Consider the following 10,466-nt stretch of genomic DNA (forward strand, 5'->3'; position numbering starts at 1 on the left):
GGGGAAGCTGCAGGTTCCCTGCCACCATGGGGCTTCCCAGAGTGCTGCCACCACGGCTTTGATGTTTCAGGGCGTACCTGGGGACGGGGAACGGTGTCCTCGGAGGACTCCAGCAACATACTGATGCTCCAAGAAGAGGGCAGAAAAGGCTCCTCCTTCTCACAGTATTTCTAGCAAAATCAGAGCCCTGCAAATGCTGGCGTTGAGTCAGACCCTATGAACTGTGCCATATGAGTCAGGTTGGTGGGCTCTTTTTATTGAAACGTTAGAAAATAAGGATATTCTAGGACATTCCACGTACTGTTTTTAACCTCTCTCGTGCATAAGGGCTGGACCACACCTGGCAACGTCGGTGCTGGGCAGGGCAGCCTCTGGGCTGCACCGCTCCCTGGTGCTGAGGGGGGTCACCAGTTACGTGGCATTTGAGAAGACTTTGTTGTTTGCTTAGAACTATTTATATATTTTACATGAACATATGACAGCATGATTTGGGCTTTTGTGGGAAGCTGGGAAAATTCTGGCTTTCCCCTTGGTAGGAAGATTTGTCTCACTGTAGGGAATATGGTGATCTGAGGTGAAATCAAAAAGACTTCAGTACAAAGCTAAATGTATACTTTGATCAAAGTATACATTTAGCTTTGTACTGAAGTACTCTATATATTATATATATATATATACTCTATATATTATATTATATATATATTATATATATATGTACTCTATATATTATATTATGGTCAAGACAAATATGTATAGGTACATAGGCCAGGGGAAGTCAAGGTGTGTCTGTACCACATATAGGAGCAGGAATAAGTTGTTCTTTTCTTAGGGATTTGGCAATTTTGCTTTTAAAGGATGTAGCATCAGTGATGCCCAGTTCCTACCATTGTGCTCACCCACCAGGAGCCCAGTTTCACCCTATTTATGGACTGTCAACACTCAGGACTGAAGGATCAGTCCTTGCAGAGTTTGTAGTCTAGTAACATATTTTATGGCTCAGGTAAAAACATATTTTCTGCATTTCAGGAGTGATTTTGGGGCAAATTCTACTGTGTAGGATGTGACCAAAAGAGACAGCTATTTGCAAGCCTTGCGATGGCAAGGGCTGCTTGTCCCTCCGAAAAAATACATTACATGCAGCAATCGGTGAGAGATGGTGCCATGAAGCAGCTCAGATAAATCAGGGCAATAATGTGGCTCGTAACAAACACCAGTTGTGACCCCTGGGCTTTTCAGGGGTAATTATTTGCAGCACAGTGCTGTATTCAAAAGGCAGAGTTGTGCATGTAAAGAGCTCTCCGCAGGGGTGCTGGGCTTCTCTGCATGGGTAACCTTGCCTTGGTAATGGGACGTGGGTCCTGGGGACAGCATCAGCCGCATGTGGGATGGGGATGTGACCAGGACCAGCTCTGGGACAGCCTCAGCTGGGAGTCTGTGGCCCTTCATGATGGAGGCAGCCAAAACACACTAGTGCAGTGCAGCAGTGGCCAGTGACTGCAAATAATCACCTGAGCTGTTTCTTTAACCGCCTATCATACAACGCACACACTGGGTCACATCTCACAAGGGCGATCTTAAATGGCCTGTAATTGCTTTGGCAGTAGGAAGAAATGGCTGCAGCATGGGCTGTGCCTCCTGGCCCGTGGGGTCCAAAGCCCCTGAGGTGTTTGAGGGGAGTGGTAAGAGCAAACAGTGTCCAACCATCCCTGCACTGGGATGCATGTTGGATCTGGAGCATGTTCACGCTCCAGCTTTGGCCTCAGGAGTGGAGCATCCTCCTTTACGTCCATGGAGAAGCCAGCAGGAAACCTGGCCTCGGCAGCTTCCCGGACACTGTGAGTGGGCTTGTGCGGCAGCAGCTCTATGCTCCCACAACCCTGCCTCACTGGTGGGTTGGCTCTGGGGTTTTTTTTGTTCATGGGAACAAAACAACACTTTTTTCCCCATCTGTTTAGGGAAATGAGCCATTCTTGTTGCAGCCACCTGGGGAAAGAATCCCCAGGGAGACACCTGCCCTGGGAAACTGCCTCATGGCAGCTGAACTGGGGCTCCCCAGGACCCTCCACCTTTCCCGGGAGCTCCCGGCGCTCCTCACTGCCCTGATTTTGTGCAGAAATCAGGGCTATGAAGCATGGGGCTTGGCTGAGCAGCCCTGGAGGAATGTAAACCCAGGCAGATCACTCAGAAGCTAAAGTTAGCCAGGCCGTTTTCCTTCACAGCTCAGCCCCCATCGCAGCCCATATACAGAGGCAAAGCTGGCGGGATGAAGTGCAGAGCAGTGCAATAAATTCTGCATCTGTCAGGGCTCTACCGCCCTCCCCGCTTCCACTCACCTCCACCCCCTGGTCCTGATTTACACCATAGTGGAAGAGAAAAGAAGGTGAGCGTGCACCTTTACACCCAACTGTTTGGGGAGGGGGAATCTGTGACAAAGGCATCTGGGCAAAAATACTTGGGGTATGGCAAATGGGATGGAGATCAAGACTCAGCAGAGTGAGACCTGGGAAAATCCCATCCCATCCCCAGTTCCTCTGCAGAAGGTGCTGATAACACCTGTGTTAATGTGTGAGTCACCCTTCTTCCACCTGCTCTCCCCCAGGTGATGGCAGGGAGCTGAACAGCGCTGTTAGGAGACACGTTTGTCTTGAAACAATCTAAGTGCAATGCAGCAGAAATTAATTTTTACCCTGCAAGACCCTCTTTTGCATGTTCTTGCAGATTATGCCCCTGACCCTCTCTGAAACTCCTGCCCAAAACCATCTTGGAGGTCAGACCATCCTTGCATGATGTGGGGGCAAACACAGGCATGGACCACGGCGCTTGGACTGGCTTATATAAACAGGGCTCCTTAACATATATAGCAGGTGCAGCAGTGCCCAGGCTTATAAACCAGCAGCATTCCACCCCGCACACATGCAGCCCTTGGAAAGGCAGTGGCTAGGGTCAGCAAGCTCCAAAAATGCCTGAAACAGGCAGGAAAAAGAGGGATATAGGTCTCTCTTCTTTTGCAGGTTTTTACTTTTGCTGTATTTTGACATCTTTCTCTCCATTGATTGTCCTGGGCTGGTAAAGTCATCTTGGATTGAGAGGGCAATATAATAATTTATTGTTAAATAAAGCCTTCAGTTTTTAGTGTCCCTTTGAACAGATTGGCAGCTCCGAACTGCAGGGCCCAGGGGATGCAGAGAGCTGGCTGTGCATCTGTGCTCTGTGTTGAAGAATCTCTTAAAAACTGAGCAAAAGAAGCGCTTGAGCCTTGATTTCTAATTTTTGTTAGGAGTGTCTCATACAAAAATAAAAGAAAAGCTGGGAAACAGTATTGCTAAGAGTCCTCCTGGATGCTGGAAGGAGGCGAGCAGTAGGGCTGCAGCCCCAAGCAGTGCCCACTGAGGCCAGACAAGCCCAGCAACATCGCCCCGAGATGCAAACCAAAGTGTCACTGCTGCATGTGCTGTTACAGGGAGGCGTGGGATTAGGGAAATGTATAATGTGCCATTATGTGCAATTTCCTTTTAAAGTTTCCTTTCTTAATAATTATTCCTATTATGTAGGTGGACAGTCTCTTAATATAGATAAAGACCTTTGCAGCTGCTCCATCGTCAGCCTCGCGTTTAATATGCACTTCATAATTAGCCTGGAAGGGAAGACCCACAGTTACAGTCAGCCCCTGTTCTCTCAGATCATTTTTAATCTGAGCCGGGCTCAGCTGGGAAGGGCTGATAAGCACTTCTGTACATGACAAACAGGGCTTTAATCTCTGCTTTCCATTTCTAGTGCACTCATTACACAAATTTGTCTCCAAACAACCCCAATGCATCAAAAATTACACACCCTGGATGCTGCATCCTTTCTTTTAAACTTTCTTAAACCCCTCGGCTTGACCCTGGAGTTCATAGAACGGGGGGAGGCATTCGCTGGGGGCAGCAAAGGTCACCAGTTCCTCCCCACAACCTGGTAAGCCCTTTGCTTTTTTATTGATTTGCTGGCTGCCAGGCCTCCAGAAAAGCCTTTTCTGGGTGAGGACCGTGATGGTCCCAGTCAGATTTAGGAGGGATGCTGCATGCGGGGCTTCCCCATGCAGAGGGGTTGGTAGCAGGGATAGCAAAGCCCGACGGTTGGAGTTGGAAGCTGGGCATGCTCCAGTTACCAGTGACACTCATCGTCAACCATGAGGATAGCTGAGACCCTGGGTCAATTCTCTAGCAATTTTGGCCAAGCCAGACTGGGTTTTGCTGTAGAAGAGACGTCTATAGCCCAAATGGACATTGTAGGCATGATGCCAAATTTACCAGGTTTTTCACTCTTCACCTAGAAGAAGTTCGGTGAAAGGAACACAGCTTTCATCCCTCCCATCTCTCAATAATTACAATAGCAAGCCAGTTTTGTGTTTACCTGGGTGAGATAAGGCTGCTTCTGACCAACAAATTCCAAATATATTATTTTTATTTTTTTTTTTCCAAAAAATGCTTTTTTGGTATTTCTGCACATCTTTATCCCATGAACAGAGAAGTTCCCAGGGGTCTTTTGCCTGGTTTTGTTCAGGTACCCTTTGCCAGGGAGGAGGGCTCCCAGACCCCCCCAAGATTTCAAATTGCAGTAGAGATGAGTGGGCTCCTAATGGGGGTCAAGTAAGAAGCCACCCCAAAAAGACGACATGGTGGGACCTCCCATGGTGTCAATGGCTTCATGCTCAGCCACAGCAACGCCGACCACACCGCCCTGGACACCTCTCCTGACTGCAACTGAGATAAAGAGACAACAAAAGACATAGCAGTTAATCAGCTCTTAATTAATTATAATAGGATAAGGAGTCTGAAAGGATATGGAAACAGATCTGAACTTTCTAACAGCATTAGGAAAATCGCTGTTTGCTCCTGGTGAGTTAGAAATGTGAGTGTGAGTAAAAATGGGTGTCATGAGGCTAAGCCAAAATTTTACTAAATATACCATTTTTTCCTATAATAAAGCATCCAAGCTATACTAAGATGAGCAAGAAAGGGTCTTTGCAATAGCCCTAACTACAGCAAACTCACTCAGAGCTCTGATGATTGTAGCTTGATTGTCTTTATATTGGAGTGGGGTGATAGAGAAATAAACTGTCACATTAAAATTTTTGTACTTGGTCTTGATACTATTTTTCTGAGACATACAAACAAGTATTTGCATTTTGGAGATATACACAGAAGTGTATTTAATCATGCACAGTTCATCAGACTTAAACACCTTGGAGACTGGTAGGAGATAAAGATAGCATGGATCTGGCACCAGGAAAGACATTTCCCCTCCACCTCCAGCAAGGTTTAACTCTGACCCGTGAGGTCCGTACCGGGAAGCACTAACGCTCGCACTGCTGTTTGCTTTTCCAGAGGAAGACCAGCCCTTGTCTCTGGCTAAATCACAGGCTGGAGGAATATGATTTTTTTAATAGACAACAGCTCCCAGAGAACAGTGCAAAGTACAACTGTAACAATAATATCTCCATGTGCCATCGCAAGCAATGCCACAGTTTTCTGTGTTTCCAACACACCGATCCCCACTTTGCTTTTATTATTGTAAAAGAGGTTGTATCCTATTGCACTAAATACCACACTAATCATATTTTTTTTCACAAGTGCATAAATGCATACAGTGGATAGAGATGCTACACCCACACATCATTTTCAGTATTATTTTTTACTAAATTTACTAATTCCTACTATCCATAGGGATAAATAATCTGCATTAATGTATTTCTGGTACTTGCAGAAAAAGGAGGCCTGTATAAGATAAAGAAAAGAGATTTTTAAACTTGTCCTGAAGACTTAATGGAACAATATAACTTGGAAATTTTATAAAAAGATGATGCTGTGTTCTTGTGAAATGCCAGCTTGTGGAGTTCAATGTTAACTGTTCTTAACAGCCAGTAATGTTGGTGTATTTCAGGTGGAAAGTGCCAGGTGTGAACAATGCCTGCACTCCCATAGCTCACACATCTGGGAGAGATGTAATGTTAAAGCAGATGAATCAAGTAATTTAAAAAAAATTAAAAAAAACCAAAACCAAGCAAAAAACAAAACACACACCCACACCCAAAAAAACCCCACACCTTCAAAGAAGGCTTTAAATTAAACTTTCCCACTGCAGGATGGAACATTGGCATGGGGGTGTGAAGGTGCACCGCGCACAAGGGACTGCATCATCGTTGGTGTTCTGCCTTCGAGGACAGAAGGTGGCTCCCCAAAAGCCCTCTCCCAATGGCAAAACACTGCTGGACAGGGTCCTGAGCTACAGGAACCCCACCAGCTGTCCACATGCAACCCTCAGCCTGGTACCCACCAAACATCCATGTGCGACTCTCAGCCTGGTTCGCACCAAATGTCCACATGTAACTGGCCATCTCTGGAAAAATTAGGGCAGTGAGTGTGTACAGCAGCATTCTCATTTTACTGGTTCTTCTCCTCATTGACCGTAAATGACTGTTCTTACAGTCCTCAGACTCCAGTTTTGAACAACCGCAACAGCATGACATTTCAGATAAAAGCTAAGTAAAAATGGCTGTGTTGACATCTCCTGCAGGAAAAAATACATAACTATTAGGCTGCAACTGGTATTTTCCCAAGAGAAATCTTTGCTTTTCATGAAACCATATGTTTTGGAAGAACCCTCCGTGCACAGGTCTTGACCTGTTCACCTCTCAGAGGAGATAAAGCCTTCGCAAGGTTACCCACCTCTGTTTGGTTTTAATTTATTGGGAATAAGGGTGTCTGACGCTCCCAAATCAATAGTAAATAGAGACGTATGTGTCGTTGTTCATGAGGAACTTACAAACGGGCACAGGCACTTCATTGCATGGTGAGCGGCTCTTGTTTGCTTGGCTGCAGCCAGCTGAGCTTCCCAAACCCCAAAGTTAATGTGATCATATGAAGACTTATTCAGCAGCACAAAGGCTTCTATTCAGAGAGTTTCAAGGAAACAATCCAAGAAAATGTTCCCTTCAAACATCTTCTGTGCAAGTATATTCAGACAGCTTTTTGAACTCACAACTAGCTACAACACTCATTTAATTGCGTATTTGTTTAGAAATATTTATCTATTCATGCAAAATTGATAAAGGGAGATGCTACGGGGGTGCCTTAAGTGGCATGATGCAGCATGACGTTATCAGCATCTTGCATATAACCTGTTTGAACTTTAGATTTTATACTTAAAATCTTTTTTCTTGCATGTTTTCAGATGCAATTGGTTTTTATCAAGAAGATGATGACAGTTCATCTCTTGCTTTTGAAGATTTTGTCCTTGAGAAGAGGTGTAGGGATCACGTGAATTGAAAGGAGGAAAAAAAAAATAAGGCTCTTCACTCAGGCTTTCATAAACTGGGTAGCATCAACATCTACATATCAATCCCTCCTGCTCTGTTAGCTGAGGAATATTTTTGCATTCTTCAGACGACCAGACCCCTGTCTGAAAACAAGACATCTCTGGAGATCTGTTTTCTTGAGCTCGAGGTCATGTGTAAACCAGAGGCTCTGCTGAAAAATGGAAATAATCCTTCTCTTTGGGAAGTCTTTTGAATAAACAATTCAATCTGTTTTCTGACCAAGTACTTTGAAGACTCCAATTTGTGGTGATTTAACAACACTTGAGAGGAGAAGCCCAATAAAAAGCTCATTCAAGGTGGAAATCACAGCAGCAGTCATGCATGCATATTTCAAACATCACAGTGAAATAAAATTACTTGGAAGAGTAACATGAAATAGAAAACAAACACTTCCATTTGAAGGCAAAAATAGAATAAAAACATTTTACAGAAATAATACAACTCTGGTTAACAAAAGCAGTGTTAGCTTACAAAATGCTTTTATTACTTTATATACTGTTCTTGGATGCACAAACAAGGAGCTAGCACGGTTCCGCTCAGCAGCATCATAAATATTCCCAAAAAGTCACTTAAAGGTAATGAACAGGTTGAAACAGTCTGGCAAAAATAATTCCAGCCTTCCCATGGGGATAATGTGCCCTGATAACACTGTGCGCAGCCCCTGTAATTCTCCTCAGTGCTCAAGGGCCAGGCATTTCTGCAGAAGAAAACTGAATTTATCCCCCACGATGTTTTCCTGCGTGGTGTTGCCAACTGTGCTCAGTGGGGCTGGGGTGAGAACCATAGGGGTTTTGCATCTTATCCCCGCACTGAATTTCAATGAGAGTCCCAGCTGGTGGCGGTTAAGCCGGAGGTTAAATCTGGAAAAGTTGCTGCCAAAAAAGATAGTAATTTATCCAAGTGTGCCTAGCAAAGGTTCATACATTTCTAATCAGTACGTGGCAGGAGCTGCCACACTGCAGGAATTTACACCCAGCTACTACAGGGTACGGCTGTGATTATTTCATAGCGGCGGTGCGTTGTTGGTGCGTGTCTTATCATCTCCCTGGCTGGTGCGTTGCAGAGCACAGCTTGTGCAGCTGAGCTCATCGCAGCAAAACGTTGCTGGAGTTTGCAAAGGGAAGCTAGTATGCGTGCATGTGTGTGGAGGGAAGATTTTTAGCATCCTATTTCTGTTATTTAACAAACAAACAAACAAACAAAAAAAAAACGCCTGGGGTCTGGACCACCCCATAGGAAGCTGAGTGGAGGCAGCAAGGATCAGGAGCCCTTTTCCAGGGATGACTTCATGGGTGTCACCTCTTGCTGCTCATGTGTGTCACCTCTTGCACTTGTGCCGGCTCTCCAAGCTTGCCAAATGCCACATTTTAGCTATGCTCAGCTAAGCACCACTGCAGCATCCCATTTTGTCCTCTAAAAGGCAAATCAAATGCCATGTTCTCCAGGTTCATTGTTGCTAAATCTGACTCGCGGTGTCTTTCAAACACTATTTGTCAGCAAAGTATGTGCAATTTGATCCGAGCACATAGTTAAATTTTATTTTCAATGACCTTTATAAACATTTTAATTGTGAATTAAATTTCTGATGCTGATTTCTGGTGATTACAGCTGTCCACAGCCAGAGGCAACTTATCCTGGAAAAGTTTAGCAGACGCTGCTTGGTCACTGTCAGGTTATCTGGGGTGGAAAAATCTATCCAAATGCTTAGTTTTACTCAAACTTGGTTTATTTTAAAAATCTCATGGACAGGCAACAAGAGGGCTTCAAGAAATATGTTGCAGTAATGCCACTAATCCAGCTCACGCTTCAAGCTGGCACACCAGTATCTTCACACAGGTTTATGCAGACAGAAAATGCAGTACACAGCTTACATAAATACATTTTAATTACCTTCGCTAGGATTCACAGGTGTTTGACAACTCTTACTAAGCGTTCAAACTTCTTTTCTCTATTTTCTTTCTAAGACAGCTGTAAAAAATCCAGTGTCTTGATGTCTGAGTCACCGCTGACTCACAGATAAAACTATCCATGCTTGTTTTGGATAAGCCAAGAGTACGAACACAGTCTGCGGCACGCCGAGATACCTCAGAGCATCTGTCTGCGCAAACAGAAATTAGACTTCTTTGCATGAAACACACCAGCTCCTGCCAATCGATTTAATGAGCTGCACACGGCTGCCAGAATATCATCCCCACTTTGCATCTACTTATCCTCTCACCCAACGCACTCCAAGATGAATTCATTATGGCAGCATGTTTGGATTTAATATCCACTGTTTTCTGGACTGAAGGATGTTTTTCTCTGTTTTCCAAATCTGCAAAGCTTCCTGCTTCATTCTCCCTGCTGCAGAGACACCCAAGAGATGCTGTCGCCCTTTGAGGATCAGCATTTGGGATTTCTCACTCCTTTCAATGCCCATCATCTGAAGGACCCAGAAGAGGAGTAGACAATCAGGCTAGCTTTGTGGGGGAGAACAGCTGGATGAAAGGGTTCTTCAAGGAACAGGAAAGTGGAGGCAGAGGCAGAGGCAGAAGCTGGCAGGAGTCCCCTCCATCCCAGGTGATGCTCACAGGGGTAGTTACAGGCATGGCTGCTCATGCCAGCACAGGCTGACACGTACGACCAGCCTGGGACCTTGGCCCAGGCATGGGACCCTCCAAGCCCTCCTTCCTCACAGCCCAGCCCAAATTCCCTGGCAGGACTATTTTTGGTGGAAAAGCATGTCCCTGGGAGGTATGTGCACGCCACCACTCTACATCTCAGTCTTTCACGAAGCAAATGCAGCTTCGTGGTGCACCTCTGAGCAGCCCCAGGTACTGCAAGACTGGATCCAACCTCCAAGGCAGGATCACCCTTCTCCAGGCTATTTCCGTCAGGGCACCCTGTGCTGCATCTCTTCAGGCCAGGCTAGTTTCTTTTTTGATGTATATTTCGTTTTGCACAATATATTATTAACTCTGTGTGTTGGTCCGTGTCTTGCTCAAGGGCAAGTCTCCCTTTGCAGTGAACAGGACCTCAGATGTGCCGGCAGTTCCCAGTCTGAGCATCACTCCCCTCTTCTGACTCAGTGGGGCAGAGTCTCTCACCAAGTACTGCCCAGATCCTGCAC

This window comes from Falco cherrug, chromosome 8, assembly GCF_023634085.1.
Source record: "Falco cherrug isolate bFalChe1 chromosome 8, bFalChe1.pri, whole genome shotgun sequence".
NCBI lineage: Eukaryota > Metazoa > Chordata > Aves > Falconiformes > Falconidae > Falco > Falco cherrug.